Here is a 21,440-nt window from a genome sequence, read left to right as displayed (position 1 = left end):
AGAATGACACTTAACCATTACCAGCATGCGGGCCAATAGATATGCATCAAATACATAACAAAGTAGACACTCCGAACAATGGGAAAGATCAAATCCATAGATATAGAACTATCTAATGTTGACGGTCCGTCGCTTAGAGGAACTGTTGAGGGGCGGGTTCATGGTTTTTTGTGTATTATTACTCTTAACTTTAGCCTCTTTATTTGTTACATCTCCCGTTCAAATATTGTATACATTTTCTGTAACAGAGGCAAACCAGCGCGGCTCACTTGGTTAAAAATTATTAAATTTTAAAAAACTCAGCAGGCACTTGATGGGGAGTACCGAGCCCGGGCAGCAAAAACATCCCGGCGCATTCCTGGGGCGCCCGGGCTGCCAGCATCTGATTACAACCATCGCGCCGGGAGCGGCGCGGCTCCGGGCTATTTAAGCGCGGCCGCCGGTGCGCGGCGCGGCTGCCGGGAGGGAGGCTCGCGGGCCGGTCATGCTCGCTCCGCGGACGCGCTAGCCAGCCTGTGAGTAGCTCTCCCCCTCCTCCCCCGGGGCTCCATGTTTGCGACCTCCTTCCCTCCTGGGCTTTCCGCTTTGGGGTGCAGACGTGGGGCGGCGGGGCACCTCGGGACCGAGCCGGGGACGGGGCAGCGGCTGCGCGGCCTGACATCCCAGGAATGCCTCCCTGGAATGCGCGCACCTTCGGGCCGGGCGGCGGGTGACATTTCCCCCGCGCCTGCCTTTTGTGTGTCTGTGCTGGTGCGAGGCTCTGCGGGCAGCCCCGCGGGGACTCGGGTGGCTGCCCACCACCTCGGTGGCTCCTGCGAGGCGGTTTAGCTTTGCCCTGTGACAAAGGCTGGGGACGGGACTGTGCCCGGGGGAGCTTTTACCTGGTGACTGACAACCGGTGGCATTAAAACGTGAACTTTGTCTTCCACCCGCACGAAGCAAGTATGTGCCCAAGAAACTGAACAGACTTGTTTGAAACCCACGGAGCCCAGAGCGGGGAAAGGGTGTTTGCCTGCTTGCTGTGCGCCGGCTGGAAAGATGAAGTAAGAATTCTAGAAAAGGGGGGGCGGAGGGGGTGGGGATGAATGGGTTAAAGTCTTGGAGCCCCAGTCAGCATAGCGGTTTCCTAGCATAGAGCTGACTCTGTTATTTGTTTCTGCCATCCTTTCTTCTTGACTTAATTCTGAGCCTGGAATTCAGGTCCCCAGTCGGTGTCAGCAGGGAGCTGTTGGAGTCAAAGGGAAATTTAACTGGATTAAAAACACTTAAAGAATCTCGATGTTATCCCCACCCCAGCCACCCCCCCCCCCCAACCTTTTCCTCTTTCTCTGTAGTTTGTGTTTGGAAGGAAGAGAGGCACTCCGTAAAATGAGCGGAGCAGAAATCAGCTTCCAGACACATGGAAAGACTTAAAAATTATGGAGGGGCGACTTCATGAATAGTAAACGTTGTTATTGCACTATAAAGTGACTTAATGAAAAAATTTCTGGCCCTAATCAGGCCAGGCAGGGGAGTGGGGGAGAAGTAAGAAGACAGAAGTGAGGCGAACAGAAGGAGTGGCTGAGGAAAGAAAGTTACACAAATGCCTTCAAGACATCTGATAAGGCTCTGGGAATGGCTTTGATGGGCTTTATAACTGACCTCCCTTACGGGCTAGAACTTGGCTCCCCACTCAGGAGCATCGACTCCCTGTCGGGGAGGGAGGATCTAGCTGGGATGGGAGAGCCTTGCAGCCACCAAATGGCTTGTCTCCGTGCTCTGTGACAGCTCCATGCGTGGTCTCCTACACCAGCGGCCAGACCTTGGTTAGGTGCTCTCCTCTGGGCCTGGTGCCCACCCACCCCAGGTTCTCTCTCTCCCTCCCTGAAGGCAGACAAGCCTCAATGACACTGTAGGAAAGTTTATTGTCTTGAGAATTCACGAGTATTTGGCATTGAGGTCTCCTTAATCTCTGGGGAAGGACCTTTTGGGTGAAGTGCTGGGTATGTGGCAGTAAACAATCCTCAACACAACACTGCACTGTGGACGGTCTAGAAAGCACAGAGGAGACCGAGTGGTGTTTCCCAATGTGTGGTTCTGGGAAAAATGTCTTCTTCTAAATTCTTAATCCGTTTTCTCCTAAAGCAGACTGGGTTATTTTTCTCTTGTAGTTGAATAACTTAACTTCTCCCTCTCCTTCCCTCCGCCATCTCTATCCCTTCTTAGATGACTGCCCCAGAAACCAGTTCTTCTTGAGCTAGGCTAGGCCCTCCCACATTTCAATGAATGACCAGAACAAGCAGATGGCAGAGAACGTCTTCCAACTTTGAACCGTGACACATGCGTAGTTGCCATTCTCGTGATCTTAGTCGCAGCTGATCTTCACCTGAGGCCAGAAGGAGAGAAGGCAGCGCAGCACTGGCTAAAAGCCTTGCCTACTTAGTTGAGGACAATCCAGAGTCTGCATTTCCACTCCAGACTTTTTATAGTTTTAGATTCAACTCAAAGTCCAAATTCTTATGCATTAAGCTCATCCGTTGCCTTGCTCAAAAGGTTTAATGGATTTCAGTCACTTCATTTGGGTTGAAGGGAATTGCTTTTCAAAACACTTGTTGGACTGAAGATGGGACAGGGGCCTCTGGAAGCTGCTGGTCAGCTGGTTGGGGGTGAGATGTATTGGCCTGCTTGGCCGGGCCTCAGTCACCTAGAGATTAAGAGAGCAGGATAGCAAATGCCTTGCTGAGTGCTCCCGGCCGGTAGGAGGCTTTGTGGAGACATGGGCTCTTGATGGCCCAGCAAGCGTGGTACAGCTGCTCATTTCTAATTCTACCCTCATGTGCCTGTAAGCCTAAGCCCGCTACCACCAATATTTTTCATCTGGAACCGTTTTGAAGGCTTCATGAGTTTCTCTTCCTCAGTGTCTCCTGACTTGAGAGGATTTAATTAATGCTCTTGCTCTACCTGGTTTGGCTCAGTGGATGGAGTCCCAGGTTCGATTCTGGTTAAGGGCACATGCCTGGGTTGTGGGCTCAGTCCCAAGTAGGGGCCAGGCAGGAGGCAGTCAATCAATGATTCTCATCGTTGATGTTTCTATCTCTCTCTCCCTCTCCCCTCCTCTCTGAAATCAGTAAGAATATATTTTAAAAAATAATTAACACTTTTCTTAAAGACAAAACTAAGATGCCGAACTACTTGAGAAGGCTGCTGCAGACTTAGCTCTCAGGGTGCTAGTTGCCCTCATGGCCCCCAGAACATTCCTCCCCCAGGAAAAAGGCCTGAAAGCAGACTGGTCGGGGAGGTTTCAGTAACTGACCTAACACATCAGGTTTCTACCCTCCAAACAGAACCAGAATGAGAACTAGACTGGCGACATGAAACACCGGAGGGGCAGGATGTGGTCATTTAAAATTCTCCCTGGTGCCGCTGTGCAGATCTGACGTTGAAGCATGCCACTGACTTGGTCAGAGGTAGGCCCAAATCACATTCAGATGAAATGGCCTCAGGGAAAGGTAACTCCTGGGAACAATTCCTGACTTGATTGATTGTGTGAATCAGAAGGGAGACAGGTCATCCAGTCCCCTCCTCTTCAAAAAAACATGCTAATTCTGACGAGGGAAACAAACGATGCTGAGTGTGGACACAAAAGGCTAGCCCAGGACAGTTTCTGCCTCCCGCCCAGCACGATTGGGGAGCCGTTGGGAGTGTGGGTTCTGGAATCCCATTGCCTCCCGAGGTCCTGGTTCAAATCCCAGCCACACCACTGCTTGCTCACCTGGCCTTGGGTAAATTGCATCAGCTCTCTGTATTTCAGCTTTCTTATCTGGAGGAAATAATTGTACCTACCCCTAGGTTTGTTGGGCAGACTTCATCTAACATGCTTAAAATATTTTATTCTATCTCCCTTAGAAATGTATGTTTTCTTCTGTTTTTGCCCCTTGAACAACTGACTTGTGTTATCTTTGCGAGAACTGAAGACAGAATGGAGAATCTTTGTCATAATTGGACACCGCTTATCTACCTGCAAGATGTTAATCATTCAAGCACTTACTGTGAACAAAGCCAGCATGTTTGCTGTGCTCACGCTAGAACAGACAGGGAGTTACTCGCTGTTCTCTGCGTGGAACCCTGCAGTGGGGTTTGGTCAAGCTGACCTCCTCTGGTCTCCCCCCACTCAGACTCCCTCTGAGAGGGGGCAGCCCTTCCCCCTGAGGTCAGCATTACAGCAAAAGGAAGTGGGAAGGGAGGGACCATCCGTGCTAAACTGAGTGACTAGGCTAGAAATAAAATATCTTCTGAGGCAGGCGGCCCTATACTATCATTGCCCACATAGCTGGGCAGGTTGCCATGGTTATTCCCTTTCCCAAATCCTTCTCATACCTTGGAAGAAAGCCTGACACTCTAGGGTAAGGAAAATCGGAACAAATCACTTCCTGGTCTAAAAATGGAAGTTATTATTATTTTTTTATTAAGTAAGGTAGAATCTTCTCTCTGCCCACCTCATCCCTTTCCTCTTCTTTTAAACTTGTTTGAACTCTACTACTTAATTGACTAACTCTTAACTGTTTGTTACATCATCAAGATAGCAAAGCATTAAGACTTATGAAACTTAAGGAACATAAAAGCTATTGCCTCAATATAGACGTATCCTGGCAATTTTTCTCTGCTCCCATGACGTATAACTCAGGGCAAGTAGCCTTTAACTGCCATACGCTGGTAAGAATTCTGAGTGAATGGGGAAGACCATTGTGTTCAGCTGCAGGGAAGTTGCCAGGAGGCAGAATGCATGAGGGTTGTCCTGTAGATGTTTTTAAGTAACCACAGAGTAAAGGGAGCAGGAAGTGTAGGTAAGAGTCCTGGAAAATCTAGGTTTGAAACCCCGTACAACTGGGAAGAAGTTTGGGGGAGGTTTTCTCTGGCTAAAAACCTATCCTATTTCTCCCTACCAATGGGCTGTAAAGTATTACAATGAAATAGATTTAGATCGTTATGTGACAGATGAACTGCTGCCGTAAGTTCTCATTTAGCAATCAGATTAATTCAGTCTTCTAGTTTGGACACGTGGCAGGCGTGGCGTGTATTTCACAGCTCGAGAGAACTCACGGAAGGCAGTGGCTCTCAGAGTGTGGTCCCCAGACCAGCTACGTCAGCATCACTTGGGAACTTGTTAAAAATGCAAATTCTTGGTTCCCATCCCAGAACCACTGAACCAAACTCTAGCACTAGGGTCCATCCAGCTGTATTTCAACAAGAGCAACACATGATGATAGAGTAACTTTCAAAATTCAGTTGCTTTATAATTCAGTTGTTTTAATGGAAAACATAATGAAGTATCTGAATTCCTACAGTCATGGACATAATAAAGCAAAGTATTTAAATAGAGCTCAGTTTCACTGAATCTTGGGAGCAGAAAGATGCAAAAGCACAGAACTTGAGATTTTTTCCTGCTATCTCAACTATTGCTTTCTTGATCCTAGGAAAATTGATGTACTCCTTAGTTTTATATTATCACCTCCTTTCCAAATCTTTTCCCCATTCCTGGGGTTTTAAAAGAGCATAATTAATCTCCATTTATTAGGAGACTGTCCCAGTTACTTCTTTAAGAAAAGATTCCAGTAAACTAGACCATTACCCTTGAACCAGATGGTTTTCTCTAACCTATAAAATTTTTTATTTTGTTATTCATGCCATACCCAGAGTGCAGATTAAGCCCTCTCCATAATGGTAAATGCATATACTGTACTTGGTTTTTATAGAGTTTTATGGTTTATGAAGTAATGTTCCATTCTCCCATTTGACTTTCACTTTAAATAACTTAAGATAGAAAAGATATCTCCATTTTTTAACTGTAGTAAGATCAGTAGATATCAGCTTGCCCAAGGTGGTATCATGAAGTGGTAGAGCTGGAATTCAAGCATGAATGTGTATGATTTGAATCTTGGTGTTTACCGGGATATTTATTAAGTCCTTATTATGTGAAGTATGTACTAGGTTGGCAATGGAGGAACTTCCAGTGAGTAGAGATGGAGAAAAAAGTCTACATCCTGTGAAGCAAAGAATGTAAAACATAGGCCTGCCACTCCTTGGAAAAGCTTCTCAAGGTCTCTGACCCTTAGTTGCCTCACTCACCTTGCAAAACAGTCCTAGGAATGACTGATGATAATCAGAGACTGATGGTTAGCAGAGATCATTCCCTTAGACTGAAAAGTACAAGGACATGATCTAGAAGTAGAGAATTGGAAGTCTGGCTTTGAGAAGGCGTCATAGGTTAGGGGTTAAAAGCTTGGGTTCTGAACCACAAATCATTGTGTTCACAACCCAGCTTAGCCATTTAAGGCAAGAGATATAACATCTGAGTTTCATTTTATCCATTAGTATAATGTGCTGCTGCTTCAGAAATGTACGCTCTAGAACTACAATTCTGGATGTAATAGCTAAGCTGATGTCAACAAATGGTCTTGTTCTTGTTGTTTGTGAGCTTTAGGCAGGGTAAAATCTAGACATGACCACATTCAAGCTGAAAATTAGAAGGCCATCTCTCCTACATACCTTGAAACTATTAAATATAAGGGTCAAGCAGGACAATGAGGCAATGGTTTATAAATCAGGACAGGCACCCAAGTGTTAGCTCTAAAGGTACCACTTGAATCTCATGTGTGCAGGACAGTTGAGTCCTCCTGAGGTCTAGAGTTAATCCACACCCAAATAACTGGAAAGTGAAGAGTAACTTCACTAAATGTGTCCATATTGGATGTAGCTGCCCCCATTGTTCTAAGCATTTCACCCACCTGGCCTCATTTATTTTTCATATTTATATCAAGTGTCCTATTAGGAGACCAAGACCTGTTACAATCCTCTGTAATGTGTAGTACAAATGCTAAAGTGCTTTTTGCTACCATTTAGTGCAGCAGAAATAAGCCAAATGTGTTTGAATCTATTTCTGAAGGCTGGCGTACTCATATGAAGAATGCTGAACCAGCTTGGCTTTGAGACACAATGTTAGTTGAGACAGGAAATGTATAATTGGCCTCTAGATTAGAGGACCAGAAGTCAGAATGATACACATAGTAGGTGCTCAAATATCTGTCCTTTAAAAGAAAGTCTCAGCTCTGTATTGGTGGGGGGGGGGGAATATTATTTTTTGTTTGTTTTTTTGTGGGGGGAGGTTTTAACCGTTGCCTCTAAAGTTAACATCTTAAATGCAACCCCATTTCTGAAGTAGAAAACAAATTTGTAACTGATAGAACAGGCTCTTCCATCCTTAGCTGGTTGATTATAAGATTTAATATTGATTTCTGCCTGGACCAAGGGGCAACTATAGCTGAGTCTTTTCAGAAACATACATGTACTTGAATTGAAATGGTATTTTATTCAGTGTACAAGCTGTCTTCTGAAGGACATCTTGATGCATAGGTGCTTGCTTAACTGCCTGAAAACTCGTTCTTTGGGATTTCTGATTTATGCAGCTGGCCTAAGGTTCTCAGTGACTGAAAGTGGTTGTTATTGACAGTTGGATGGAAACATTTACCTAACACCTGCTGGTGGACACGTGGAGGTCAACAATTACTGCCTATGAGAAATTTTGAGAAAATGACAACTACTCAACTAGCATATGGCTGTATTATAATTAAGTGATACAGAGTAGGGTCCAGAGGAAAAAAATGAATATCAGTGTGATAATGGACTTGGCCTTTAAAGGAATGGTGGAGGTCATGCATTCTAAGGAGAAGCACATAAGCAAATGTGTGTCTGAATTATTGGAAGTCTGGCTTTGAGGAGATGACATAGGTTAGAGGTTAGAAGCTTGGGCTCTGAGCTACAAATGACTGTGTTCACAGCCATTTTGGCCAAGAGTGGCAGAGAGATAAGGGGTGGTATCGTTTAGGAAGGAGACATGGATTGCACTGAGCCTTGGATGTCGGGCGAGAACTTAGATTTTTATTCGCTAAGCAGTAGTTTTCCTTGTTAAACCAGGAAGACAAAATGCTGACTCAGATCAATTCACCTGGCTGTATTGGCAGGATGAGTTTGAGTGGATATTTCTTAGAAGTTGAAGAAAAACCTGTATTTCATGAGAAGTCAGCAATCAAAGTAGAGAAAAGTTTTGCCTAACTGAATATTAAGGATCAAATGGAAAATATGTTTTTACCCCTATTGTTATAAGTGCACTGCTCTTGACCAGACTGTGTGGGGCTTGGAAAAGTAGGACAACTGATTCTCTGACCTCAAAACTTCACTGAGTGGGGAAGAGACTTGGACATGAATCAGAGGGCAACACTAGGTCATGGCAACTATAGGAAATTGGTAGGGCTGGTGAGAGTCAGAGAAGACTTCCATAAGACAGAACACCTTGAGTGGACTTTGAATGACAGGTAGAAATTCAAATAGGTAAGGCAGTAAGTATTACAGGTATTACAGGGTAGGAAGGCAACATGAGAGAGCCTGGTGTGTGTGTGTGTGTGTGTGTGTGTGTGTGTGTGTGTGTGTGTCCCATGCGGAAGAAATTAGCTTCCCCAGGGAACCAGTGGATACATATACTGTTATATTGTGCATTCTAATTATGAAGGGCTTTGAATCTCTGGTTGACAGTGAGTCTTGGAATTGAACACGGTGCCTGCTTAATGAGAGTCAGGAAGGCCAGGACGTCTGATAGGACATCACTGCAATAATTCAGCCATCAATGTAGGTCAGGTACAGCTAGCGTCTCCTACCACTTGATTCTCATTGAACCTTTTGAGAAGAAGGAAAACTTTATCCCACAAAGATTTTTTTCCCCCACAAATATTTTCTTTACCTCAAGTATATTCTAAATATACTCAAACGTATTTATGCCGTGTTTCTAGGAAATATAAAAATAACACTGCAATATGAGTTGGCTAATTGTGAGGGACAAGATAGTATCGCTTGTTTGGAAGCAGGAACTTGGGGTGGCAATGAGGCAGGTCGGGGAGGAATGCTAGAATGGAGAAAAAATTGATGAGGAGGAAGGAAAGGTGTGAAAACAAAGGGTAATTATGGAAAATAGAGTGTGGAAGTTTTGCCAGTTTCAGTCAGTGTGAACAGTCGAAGATAGAACCTTAGCTTCATGCTGGGCTACAGACAGTACTGCTGTGAATCTTTTAGGTATATCCATATGCAAAATGACTTCTGTAGTTCTGTTTTCAGGTAGTATATGGAGACAAAAGGTCCTGTTTTCTATATAAGAACTCTTCAATAGAAACGTTGGATGCAGCCATATCCTGTTTTGGACTTTTTATACCTCCTGCAGCCAACACTGGTTGAGGGCTTACTGATGAGGGTGATAATAAAGTCCTATCTCTCTTGAAAGGTCACATTAACCAAGAGTTACCTAACATTACCTTGCTAAATCTTTTGCAACTAGCTAGTGCTCCTTAGATAACCAAAGCCACGACAGGCCATGGGAGGGGGTAGCCAGCACACTTTCATAATATTGCTTCATTTCAATCTGCGATTCAGGAGTTTGGCCTGATCAGAAAGTGACATGATTGCACTCAGAAAATCTGGCAATTCAAAATGCCAAAGGAGCCCTGGCTGGGGAGCTCAGTTGGTTAGAGTGTCGTCCCGATACACAAGGTTCTGGGTTCAATTCCTAGTCAGGGCACAGACATGAATCAACCGATGAATGCATAAATAAGTGTATCAACAAATCAAAATGCCAAAGAACACATTTGGTTCTAGAATATAAAGGTTTGCGTCATCTCTGAATAGCTTGCCCTTCTGCAGTGTGAAAATTGAATGCGAAATGAACATGGTGTTTCTGATGTTTATGAAAACATTGTCAATTCAAAACTTCGGATTTTAAGGTAACTCTGCAGGGAGCATCACAGGTATCTTTCATGACCTGATTGATGTACCATGAGATTCTTCCCTCCCACTGGCTCCGGCACACTCCTGCAGACTACATTATGGTTATAGGAGACTCCCAAACAGTAAATGTGCATATCCCCCTTGTAAGGAATGCTTCAAGTAAATGTCATAATTTTAAAACTGTCTGTTGAGGAGGCTAATTTAGCCCTTAAGACAACATTTGCATCTTTCTATGGTTGATATTAAGAAAGTAATTTATATAAAATTCCTTGCAGTATGAAGCACTAATTTTGCTCTTATGAATCATTATTAATGGCAGTGAAGTGTTCTACCATAATCAGAAATATTTTCTCTAAAGCACTTAGTTGTAACTATTATTTGCTTGTTCCCTCTCCCCTGCCTGTACTATAAGCCCCTGAGAGCAAAGACCATGTCCGTTTTGTCACTGTATATCCAGCATAATACAGTGTTTGGCACACAGTAGGTGTTCAATAAACAATAACCAGGTAGCCAGGTGAATGTATGACTCATCATTTGTAACGTTATGTATGCTACTCATTTGTAACGTTACTTGTACATTTTTATTATAGAGTAAGCAGAATGGGAAACTTGAGCTTGCCTTATCATCTGTTGTATAAGTAAAACAGTTATGAATCCTTTTAAAAAAACTTTAAGTTATTTATAATGAGTAATATCCATATGTTCCTCTAGTTTATATCTGCTCAGGGCCTGAGAAAAGCAGACAAGCTGTTACTGAAATTCTCCAGATGGTGTGGTCTTTTCAAGTCCTTGGTTTAACTTCTACCAGTGGAGTATCCATCAGAGCGCAAACGTCCATCTGTCCCGATGGTATAATCAGTTGGCTAATAATAATAGTGGTGACTAGTTTTCAACCTGATATTTCATCCAAGGACAACTCCTTATTCTCCTTCTGTTTTTCCTATTTAAGAATATTCGCTAAACTGTTTACTAAAGAGCTAATAAAAATTGAGAAAATAGATGAAACCTTTGGCTCAACACTGGATAATTAAGGCTATCATTTTGACTTAACACAATCTCTGCCCAAGTGAAAGAAACGTGTTTTTTAAATTTTGCATGTGCAGCTGTATTGTAGATAAAGATGTGATGTCCATTAGGCTTTTTAAAATGCTTAAATTAGGTTGACAGCTCATTACTGTCTGCACAGACGCCAGTGGTTCCAAGAACACCAGTCTGGAAACCAGCAGTAGACCATGCCCTGATCAACTTTCAAAATGCTAGCATAAAAGACTTTTTCCAGCCCTGGCTGGGTGGCTCGGTTGATTGGGGAGTCGTCCCATACATCAACAGGTTGTGGGTTCGATTTCTGGTAAGGGCTCCTAGGTTGGGGATTTGATTGATGTTTCTCTCTCTCTCTCTCTCTCTCTCTCTCTCTCTCTCTCTCTCTCTCTCTCTTTCTTTCCCCTCACCCCTCTCCCTTCCTCACTCTATAATTAATAAAAACATCTCCTTGGGTGAGGATTTAAAAAAAAGAGAGAGGTTTTCCAAATCCTAGTTATCACTTAATTCAAAATGTACTGTTCACTTTTTAATATATCAACAGCTTTTCTCAACAACTCTGGATAGGTAAGTACCAATTAATGATGTCTAAGAAGGTAGTGGAAGGCTTACTGTGGGCAGCATTCTGGATGCTCTCAGACATGTTCGCTGTGGAGATCCTCTTAGCCTTTGAATGTAATTTCATGTAACTGAACCTAGAGCATCTTCACGTGTTTATCTTCAGCCCAAGTTAGACTATAGATTTACCTACATTTAAATATTGCTGACAACTTACATATCTCTGAGGAATTTGATTTTTAAAGTACATAAAGGCATGTGTCACTTTAATGTCACTATTCTAAATGTGTGAGAAGCAGACATCTGTCTCTCACCCTGCTTCCATCCTACTTAGTCATCATTTCTTGGGTCTGATCTTTCTAGTCTTTCAATAGTTATGTAGGGAAACATCTGTAAAATGGGAAATGCCATATATTCTGTTTCAAGCAAGGAGCTATAATGCCATGATTATTTTCGTCAATAGCTGCCTTTTACAAAAGATGTTCCTTTAGGTGCTCGTATTTCAAAATATCATTTCACTTATATCAAGTTTTTATCAAACTGATCTAATGGAAATTCTGTTTTTAGGATGGAATGGGCCTTAGAATGGCAGTTATGAGACGTAGTGGCCTTTAACTATTTTTAGAGCCACCTCTAGGACACTGTTTATTTGAAGTTTGAAGGTCACTGAGCATCATAGCTTGGCATGATGAGATAACCTTGACTCTGACATTTGAGATTTTTAGACCTTAACCTTTCCATTAAAAGGCTTTGTTTCCAAAAGAGTAGCCAAGTTTTCAAATGAAAGAAACCAGCAGTGTTGAATCACTCAAAGTGGTAAATTGATGCAACCACCCTACTACAAAGCCATCTGACTCTTTGATGCCATGGCTCTGTACTGGGATTTGTCACCACCCCGACCTCCACACCACTGCTCAAAACCTCAAAGTCTTTCCAGTACCACTTAGACAAAATATCGTTTTATAAACCACTCTAATCCCGTTTGACCCACCCTTCAACCTTTTACCCTGGTATTTACCCTAGCCAAGCTGACATAAATATCCTTTAGGCGTTGCTATCAATTACTCCTTCCCAAATGTATTTTCTGGGTAATGCACTTGTCTGAAGAGCTACCTTAATTCTTTCTTTGGCATGTGTTGTTGTAACACAGAGAAGTTAAGAGCTAGGACCTGTGTGGCTTTCACTGGCTGGTGAACTGTTCTTGAGCTTCTACTCCTGTCAAGTAGGGATGATAATACCTTCCCCATTGGGTCAATTGAGAAAGTCTTGGCAGCACACCTGGTCTGTAATGAATATTCAGTGCATTTAACTTTTAGAAATGTAGTATTCCTTCAGTGTTCCTAAGAAATCTGTTTAAGCCATTCCCAACCCTGCCCTCCCAATCCACTTTGCTATCTTTTGAGCATGTATCACCTTCTGAACGATTATAACCCATGTATGTGATTCTCCTGCGAAAGTGTAAACCCTCTAAGGAAATAGATCTTTATTTTGTTCTGGATGAGTGCCTGGCACGTAGTAGAGATGTAGGTTTATTACATGAACTAACTTGCTGGCATGCTGATCACTGGCATTCAGGGGCAAATTTTGTTTCCAATCTCTAAATTAATGGCTTTGAGCAGATCGATTACCAAACCCCGATGCTCTGAACAACAACAACAACAAAAAGGCTATCAATACTTGAAGGTGTTTTACATTTTCTAATAGTATGACTTCAGAGTGAAATGTAGGGTAGCCAATGACTTACTCTTTGTGTATTCACTTTTGCTAGGCAGTGTGAGATAAATTACATACTCTTTAGAGTGAGAAGGGATGGCATTTGTTTTTCCTTTAAGGGAATTTCTTAGATGGAGGTGAACATGTAGAATGGCATTTAAGTAGGGAACCTCAATACTGGAGAGAGTGACCCTGAGAAAGATACTTGATTCACATCCCACTTCTGATAATTAGCTCTAAAAGTAGAACTTTGATTAGGTTAGAAGAATTAAGAAAACTTGTTAGTGGTGTTTCTCCCACTAGTTTCCTTGGTGTAACTAATTATCCACTTCTATAGTTTGCGAAGAAGTACATTGCTAGCTAATAAAACATTACAACTATAGACACATTCTCAATTTCACATGTTGCTACACTTGAAGGCTTCTGTGAAGTGTAGGAGGCCTTGATCATTACTTTTTTGAGGATTTGTCTTAACCTCCTTGTCTGCCACATTGAGTCTTTTTAATAAAGTTTGGATTAGGAATTTAACAGTGGCTTTCAAAGAAGACTTGTCCTTGTACAGGGCTATAGAGTTCAGCTAAGTAAACAAATGATTGAATTGCATTCTCTGATGCTAAAAATGTCCACATAAGAAGACTAGAAAATAGCAGATGCCACAGTGGAGTGGATCTGTCTAAAGCTTCAAGGACCAACTCAAGTTACTTTTATTTAATGACCATAGTAGAGATCACAAGAGAGACGACAAATGGAGCCCTAGCTAATCACTTATATCCATCCCATGTTTTCCTTAAGTATTTATGTGTCATTTACTTAGCAGGAACAGAATTTTGCCTCAGGTCATTAATGGGTCAAAGAACAGACAAGATTGCTCTGGAAGCTAGTATCTTGCTTAAATATTAAATTTTTTATGACCCAAGGAAACTTCCTTTACCGTGAGTCATTGATGCTGACGTTCCCATGTAGTCTACCTGTTCATGTCATTCTAGAACAATAGACCCAGGTGACATCCCCGTGATTTGTCATCTTAAAAAGGTAATGAGATCCTCTAGGGATGGTATGCATTCAACAGGCCTGGGAAAAGAAAACCCTCATTTACCTGCTTATTCTGGAAAGTGTCCCCATGGTAAAGCAGATCTTTGACCAACCTCTTGCCCTAAAGCGGTGGTTCTCAACCTTGGCTGCACATTAGAATCACCTGGGAATCTTTAAAATCCTGATTTCTGGGCCTCATCCTCTGGAAATTCTGTTTCTTTGTTACTAATGTTGTGGCCTCACCCCATAACAAAGAAACAGAATTTCCGGAGGATGAGGCCCAGAAATCAGGATTTTAAAAAGATTCCCAGGTGATTCTAATGAGGATTTTAAAAAGATTCCCAGTGGTTCTCTAAGGTTGAGAACGACTGCCCTAAAGCCAAACCTTGACCGTTAAGTAGAAATACCTGTGACTTTGAGTGCTGGGCAGGTTTATAAATAATAACTTAATGCGAAGGACACATACTCAACACAATTTCTAGCCAAAGCTCTGAGAAATAAAAAAAATTAAAAAAAAAACTTAAAAAAAACAATATAATTCATAGGTTTTTAGCACAACTATTAGACAATACAATAAGTGAGATTACCTTAAATCAAACTCATTTAACATGGGAGGAGTGGAGGGTCACCCAGCTTTGGATTCACTCTAAAACTGTCTGCAGCTGGAGATGATTTTGAATAACACATTTTAAAAGACATAGATATAGATCCAGTACACATCTTGATGGTCTAGAAAACCAGAAAAACTAGATAGTCCTAGTATGTAAATTTATCATTTCAAATAAGTTAAGCCCTTTGGGAAGCAGCAAATCCTTTGGCACCATATGAACTAATGACTTGTTTAATTAATGCATTTACTGCCTTTTAAAATATCCAAACTGACTTGTCTATCATGCTAGCAGCATGACATTCATAAGAAACAGCATATTGTGTGGAATATTACTTCATGTTAATATAAATGTGAGACACTAATTACTTTTTCTATCTTGTAGAATAATATCTAGATTAAAAGTGAAAAAATATGTTGGGTTTGAGGAAAAAATAACATTTTTCTAAGCTCCTCAAAGTTATTGGTTAGTGCTATCTCTGTAGCTTATTTATTTATTTTACACAAATGGGTGGCAAGGAAATGAAATATTCAAGATATGAGCCTTTGAAAATGTCTAATGACATAACCAGGACAATTTTCTTAGATATCCTATTTGTATGTAATAGGTACAAATTTTCTTTTCCCCTCCCACTGTCCTAGAAAGATTTTAGAGTTAGAAGAGATGACTTAAGAAAGAAGTTCAGTGGAATATATATGTTAGCAAATCTTTGAAGTTGCTCTTTAAATCCCAGAATAAACTTGATGACATCTGTACAGATTAAGGGGGTGCTTGAGGTCTTTCCTCCTGGTCTTTGATTATACAAACAAGAAAGACCAGTGAGCTGCACCTTCATTTCCTAAGAACTCTGACCTTAGTTCTCTGAAACACCATCATCCATTTTAACTTTATTTGTAGAAGTTCCTTTAAATGACTTGCTAAAGGGGGTATGGAAACTGACTTCTTGAAAGCTTCTGTAGATTAGTAGCGTTTTAATGTTGAGGATTATATAAGAGTGACATTTCCATGAAAGCTCTACTAGATACAAGGATCCCCAAATTATTCTTCCAAACTTGCTGATCAGATTGCTTTATGGTCTCTAAGGTCGATGTCTAGACATGTGTGTAGACGGGAGGATCAATTAATTATGACTTACATGATTCCAACAGGTATAATTTTGATTGTATTAACTTGGGTTTATAGTTAAAATTCGTGCAACAAAACCTGTCTCACTTACACTTTATAAGCAAAAGTGTGATATTAAGCGGTAGGGTGTTTTTATTGTAACTGGAACTGCCTGTGCTCATTTATCTCTGCAGTGAATGAACTGTACACAGACATTTCAGTACATCAGAACACTTTATTGTTCCAGGTAGTTGTTTCAATTGTGTGGCAATTAAAATCCCAAATCTGCTCCATTTAGCAGCGGTTGATGTGCAGCTGTTGAGAATTTTTCCATCCCTCGGTTTAAAAATGCATTTATTGATTCCCATGTACTTACTTGGCCCAATACTATTTCCCAAAAGATGAGAGAATGATGAGCATTATGAAACTGGAGAATGCACATAGCTCAAGGATACGTGCATTTCTGCCACTTTGTCCATCCCGTACTCACTCTGCAGCAACTGAAGAATATTTGTGCAACTGTGTTCACAGTTTCAAAGCAGGTAGGCTAGATATTTCAGGATGTTTTTGGGTCCTGTGATCTTAAATGTTTAAGACTCAGGTAGTATTAATGCATCACCTTAAGAAGCAAGAAAACAAGTTAGCAGATTTACCTTTCTCCCTGTATACCAGAACCTGAAATTATGTAGGGATTTCTGATCTGTTAATCTGTCTCATTTTACTATCTTTTCTGCAAGTATCAACCAAGAAGTAAGTAAATGCGCCTATATTCTTATTTCTTCTAGAAGAACTCCCCTGGCCTTTTAGATAGTATTCTGGAAACTTCCTAACGTTTGGCATGCCTGAACACTGTTATTAGGAGGGGAGAGGGTTGGTTTTCAGGTTGCTGGTTCTCTGTAAACCTAAAATTCAGAAAATAAGTAAAATATCCCTTTGTGGTTTTTTTGTTTGTTTGTTTTTTAAATATATTTTATTGATTTTTTACAGAGAGGAAGGGAGAGAGATAGAGAGTTAGAAACATCGATGAGAGAGAAACATCAATCAGCTGCCTCCTGCACACTCCCCACTGGGGATGTGCCTGCAACCAAGGTACATGCCCTTGACTGGAATCGAACCTGGGACCCTTGAGTCTGCAGGCCGACGCTGTATCCACTGAGCCAAACCGGTTAGGGCTCCCTTTGTGTTTTTAAATGACTCCTTTTTCTTTTGTCTTGAGAGCAGTCCAGTCTTCTCTAAGGGAAACGAGCTAAATCATGAAGAAACATTCTAAAAGTAAATATATATCAAGCACACGAGATACTAGTAAACAGCGATGCTTTAAAAAACCACTGTTCTTAATGGGGTTAGTTAGTAGGAGGGCCAGCATTCTTCTTGGAGATGAAGCCTAAATGCCCTGTTGGCAGTGGATATCTTGCCCAACTAGAACAGATCATGGCAGATGTGGAATTGTGAGACAATGGCAAGTTTCTCATGGAAGGTTAATGCCAAGTCTAAGGATAGATTGAACAAAAAGGGCATATTCTACTGCAAAGGCTACCTAGAATCCAGAGACAATATTTTAGAATCAGATAACTTGAACTGATCTTGAGTAGAGTCTACACAACTTTTGTCATGGTTTTGGTCTATATACAAACATGTAACAAAAATAATTCCCCGTGTCTATAGCCAATTACTATATACACCTCAGTTTGACTACTCTGTGCTGATGTTACAAGGCAGCTGCATTCTTCTTTCTTTAAACCCTTTGAAACACAGCATGCATCTGAAACGGGAGTTGCAAACAGGTACAGAAATACTCAAGCAATGGCTTGAAGAATTATATCAATGTAGGGCTCTGGCTGAAAGGGAAGCCACAGTGGGATTTGATATAATTCAGCCAGATCAATTAAAGAACAAACCAAATATCAAGCCGTGCTTCTTGCGCTGGCTTTTGGAAGAGGACAAGTTTAAGATTACCTGCCTGCTTTTAAAGTGGCCTGATGTGGTTATATCATAAAGTAATTCTATTTGTGTTTATAGCTTAATGTTTCAAATGCAGATGCTTCTAAATAACATGCTTTTTAAACTCTTCTAACTTCCACATAGATCTTCAAGATGACTATTGCAATGCACTTGAGTCAAGGGAAACCTGTTTAACAGGTTTATGTGTATAAACATCATAGGTGACGTCACAGAGAGACTCAGATGGATGAACTGTTGACTCCTAGTGTCCACATGCTAGATATGCTGCACATTCGTATCAACTGCATCCGGGATCGTTTCACTTGGGAGTGAGAAAGCACAACTGGATGTTGTGTGTTCTAAGAAACAAACTCCTTAGACCCATTTATATGAATTCTTTAATATCTAGCTCAGAACCAGGTAGAGGATTTAATTTTGATAGAATTATCTACCCTAACTGAGAAAGGATAGACATGAAAACAATGAGATATTTGCAGGTCAATTTGGGTAATAATACATTGATAGGAGAATTATTAAAAAGAATATGAATTGTGTCACTGTATTTACCTAGGAATCAAGGGTACACTGATGGTTATTTTCCCTCACCTTGACTTCTCAGCTTTTTTACTATCTTTTCTGCAAGTATCAAGCATACTATCCATTGTACATTTAGATGCCCAATTCAAAAAGTCATGTGTTTACTGTATTTTTATACCAGTTTCATAATGCTTCTCCTCAAATCACTGGCCCAAAGGCCTCGCAATAGAAAATTTCTAGAGGCTCCATGGTAGTAGTACCATTTTAAAAAAACATTTAAAACCCTAAAATTGTTTATGTAAATTTCTCATTCTTTAGAACTCTCTCTTCCCTTGGATTTAGGATGCAAGGGAAGCAGAATGAAATATAGTATCCTATGCCATCTAGTTGTACAAAATAGAGTTCTTCTAAATTCAACCTTTAATTTCCAGGCGCTCAACCCAGTTATCTATGCACATTGTAGCTTTTTGAAATCTTCTTCCTTTTTCATACTCTTTTGGTATACTTCCTGGTTACTGTCATTTCATAACTAGACATACCAAACCATGTGAGGTCCCCCTCTGTCCTTGTCACTGTAGCATGGGGTATCCCCAGCCCATGGCAGCAACCCAGTGTAGACTGGTGTGCTACCATTAAAACATGATGATGTTGTCCACTAAAGCAAGTGCTCTGATGACTGAAACAGCCGCTGTGTCACTGGTCCTGCAGTGGGGTCTGGGAGGGGAGAATGTTCAGCAGAGTCCTGCCATGGCCCTATAGGCCCTCTTGTCACACAGCTCTTTCAGTGTCTCATACATACCACCCACCAGCCACTTGAGGCCTGTCCAAGTGCCAAGGTATCTTCTGGGTGAGATGGGAACCCTGGCATCTGAGCCTAGGATTTTAGTCTAGACATTTTACCTTCTACCCATTCTCTAACCATAAGGACTTTCCCCTCTCCTGCACCCCTCACCCTGTGTCGGACCACTTCAGTCCATTGTCCATTTCCCATAAATGGCTCAGCTTGCTATACAAACTTACCCACCAGATTGCCAACTACCTTTGAGCCTAAAGCCCAAGGTATATGGGGAAGGGTAGCTTTTTCAAATCCCTCTCACCCCCCAAAAGCCATATTATCCTTTCTCCCAAAGCAGTGGACTCCTAATAGCCCTTCCTCAGAATTAATGAGAATCACTCATGGCTGCTTCCACAGGTGACTCAATATCTATCTAATTAAAAGAGGACTGGCTGATGAACATGTACTTATATTATGACCTTGAGCTCAAGGATGCAGTCATTATGTTGCCGATCTCTTTCCCACATGACACGTACAAAAGAGACAATAATAGATAAGAAAGCAAATATTTTATCATTAGGAGGATCAGGAACCAATAACACCCAGATGCAGACCTCTGGTGATTCTGGTGATACTATACACTAGACTAGAAATCCCCCATTCCCTTTTCCATGTCAAGTTATGCCCACTTTATTGTCCTGCCCAGCTCACTTGAGATACACAGAGCACATATACCAGAGCCTGGTGATCCAGGTCCAGATGGTCCCTGGTGTCAGGGAAACCATGACAGAACATAGCTCAAACGATCCAGTGCCAGCAATGTAAAGCAATGATGGAAACCTCCAAAACTTCAGTGTCGCTTCCTTCCTTTTGTTGAAGTGACTTAAAAGATAAAGTTGAATTTCAGTTTTCCTGTTCTGTTTAGTCTAAGCTGGAAGAGGTCACACTCGAGAACTGGGATAGAATAACGGATTGACTGTAGTATTAAAGTTGAGATGGGTAGACGCTCTAATTTTAGTTAATCTAACCACAAGCCTCATGTGTCCATATTCACAAAAAATTCCACATGGTCAAAGGACCTCAGGGATATTCCAACACTGCTCCCTTTTATAGGGTCTGAATAAGTATAGGGAGGATTCTAGATTCAATCCCCTCTGCATGCCTTTGTTCATACAAGTATATTATCTGTGCCCCAGTTTTCCAAAATACTGGATTAAACTCTCATTATGAATTTATACTTTCTACTAATTCTAACCCTAGAGTTAAGTGTTCAAAGTTATCATTGTACTGAAATAACTGAGTGATACCATTATAGAGTTGATCATAAACTTAATACGTCAGTTCAACTTGTGAACAATGTTTAGACATTTCTAGTGAATTGGTTGCTAAGCCCAGTCTAGAGAATGGACTTTCATTTGGATTGCATTAAGCTCATTTATAAAGCTTAAAGTCTCCCAAACACTCTTTATTATGATGACTATTCGTAGGCCTACTAGGAGCCATTCTTAATAAAAACTTACTTTAAAAACAAAATGGGTGGGGGTGAGTACAAAATTAGGAGAGGTCATAATGACTCAAGAATAAGAACTTATGCCAACATAAGAACTCAAACTTCCTATCATGCTTTAAAAAAACCAAACAAACAAACCCTAAAAGGCCAAGCACTGAATAGTAGAGAATGTACTGAAATAAACTTGAATTCTTTGATCTGCGAGTTGCGTCTCAAACCTAGCCAAATACTTTCTTCCCCGCAGCCAAATCAACATTAATGAGCCATTTTGACCAAGTAGGACTCCAGCGACCTAGGCAAGAAAGAATTCAGCAACGATGTATAATTAGACCCATAAAATCCTTTTTCTGTTTTGGTTCAGAAAACATCTGTGAAATTCCATTTCAAACTATTCTGCTAAGCTATTTTCTTGTTCTTTGCTTGGTATATCTACTAAATGGCAGTTCAATCTCTATATATAATGGGCTTTGTACAGCCTTCTTAAAATATAGTTTTTAAAAAACCGACACACATAATATCTAGGAATAAACAGTAGAGTCTCATGTTAAGACCTAGATTTCTCTTGGCACCAACTCTATCCACAATCAGCTATGTAACCATTAGACAAATTATACACTCTTTCTTGTCCTCAGTTTCCTAACCTTTATAATGAAAGGGTATGACCAAATATTCCCCGAGTTTCTTCCAGCTCAATAGTCTAACCCACTTGCTGTTTCTTTTAATGGACAAAGGATTGTGGGAGTAAACCATTGGACCTCACACTTGTCAGTACATTGGAATCATCTGGGACTCTTTACAATATATTGATGCCTGAGTCCCT

At 41.2% G+C, this 21,440-nt stretch overlaps 1 protein-coding gene across 4 annotated transcripts in view; it reads left to right on the top strand.

Annotated features, from left to right (window-relative positions):
* The first annotated feature begins 329 nt into the window (after nt 1-329).
* The window catches only part of DAB2 (DAB2, clathrin adaptor protein), a 47,245-nt gene continuing 26,134 nt past the window's right edge, over nt 330-21,440 (top strand). The window contains exons 1-2 of one of the 4 annotated variants that reach the window (XM_023755032.1): nt 332-515; nt 944-1,043. The gene's annotated coding sequence lies outside the window, so the exon portion shown is untranslated. Of the gene's footprint in view, nt 516-943; nt 1,044-9,781; nt 9,801-21,440 lie in introns of those variants that run through there. The other 3 variants (XM_023755034.1, XM_006090138.3, XM_023755033.1) reach the window with 3 other exon arrangements.

This window comes from Myotis lucifugus, unplaced genomic scaffold, assembly GCF_000147115.1.
Source record: "Myotis lucifugus unplaced genomic scaffold, Myoluc2.0 scaffold_68, whole genome shotgun sequence".
Classification (NCBI taxonomy): Eukaryota; Metazoa; Chordata; class Mammalia; order Chiroptera; family Vespertilionidae; genus Myotis; species Myotis lucifugus.
This window is presented reverse-complemented; position numbering and strand designations above follow the sequence as displayed.